Consider the following 1,345-nt stretch of genomic DNA (forward strand, 5'->3'; position numbering starts at 1 on the left):
GCAGTGGAAGCATCTCAGTGCTGTGGGTCTCCATGTGGCTGCTCACCAGGAAGGTGAAGCAGGTGGCCCTCCTCTAGGAAGAAAGAGGAAGTTCCCAGAAGCCTCATGAGAAGGTCATGTCCACAAGGAGGGATCATCAGGCTGTGACCTGATTGACAGGCTAGACTCTACCCCTTCACTCTCGATATCCTCAAGCTGACTTGAGATTACGCATCTCCCACACTACCTCAAATGGCTCTTGTGAGAATTAAAGGGTTAACATCTGTGTCAACCTCGAGGGCTCATGTAGAGGGCTCAGAAAAGGTTCTAGGTGACCTGGAGTCCCATGTACCTAGGAACTCTCTCTTTAATGTTAACCCTACCTGTCCCACCACTGGTGGCACCCTCTATACCTGCCCTGCTTAGTAAGGTCCCACTAGCTACATTTAAATTTATTAAAATGAAAAAAGTTAGTTTCTCAGTCACCTTGGCCACATCCTGGGTGCCCGACAGCTGCCTGTGGTGACAGTGTTGGACAGGGCAGACCGGACACCCCCACCCTTGCAAGGTTGGCAGTTCCAACCCACTAGCTGCTCCATGGGAGAAACACGTGGCAGGGGACACCTGTCCAGACCCCAGGCCTCAGAAACCCTGCAGGGCCCTTGTGTTCTGTCCTGCAGCTGCGGCTCTGTGGCTGTGAGTTTCGTCTCAAACAGCACCTCTTTGCTGTGTATCTGTTTCCCTCATGACCTTTCAGATAGTCTATGTGTAATGGTTCATGTCTTCTGCCCTCTAGCCTGGAAGTGTCGCAGAAGCAGGACCTGTGTTTTGTCCAATGCCTGGCCCACATGAACCCTTCAGGAGACGTGTATTGAAGAGATGAACGAGGGGCCCTGTTACCGGCAGAACCTAAGTGCTCAATAGGTGGTGACGGTTCACAGGGGTGGAAACTGTGCAGCAGGCACAGACCCCAGTGCGGGAAGCTTATGGCGAAGCATCTCTTCAAAGGCTCCTGCTCCTGGCTTTCTGCATCCCTCACCCAGGCTGCTGAGGGAGAGAGCCCCAAAGCAGAAACCAGCTCCCCAAGAGCAGATGGCTCCGACTGGGGCGGCCACGTGGCAGGGTGGACCTGGAGTGAGGCTTCTGTGCCCAAGGGGGGCAGCAGAGGATCTCAGGGGGCTTTCTGCCAGAGCCCTGGAGCCAGTCTAATGCGCGCCTGAGAGGTGTGTGTCGTGAGTGGGTGCTTGTGGGGGACCGTGGGTGAGTATCAGGCGTGCCTTGTCTCCCTAAATCTGTTTCCTTGGCGTGCTTACGTGTGTGTGCCTGGACACTCGTGTGACAGCGTGTGTCTGCTGGTGTGTGCTCT

The sequence above is a fragment of the Echinops telfairi genome, unplaced genomic scaffold (genome assembly GCF_000313985.2).
Source record: "Echinops telfairi isolate 266 unplaced genomic scaffold, ASM31398v2 ScPeMD7_7457;HRSCAF=8495, whole genome shotgun sequence".
Classification (NCBI taxonomy): Eukaryota; Metazoa; Chordata; class Mammalia; order Afrosoricida; family Tenrecidae; genus Echinops; species Echinops telfairi.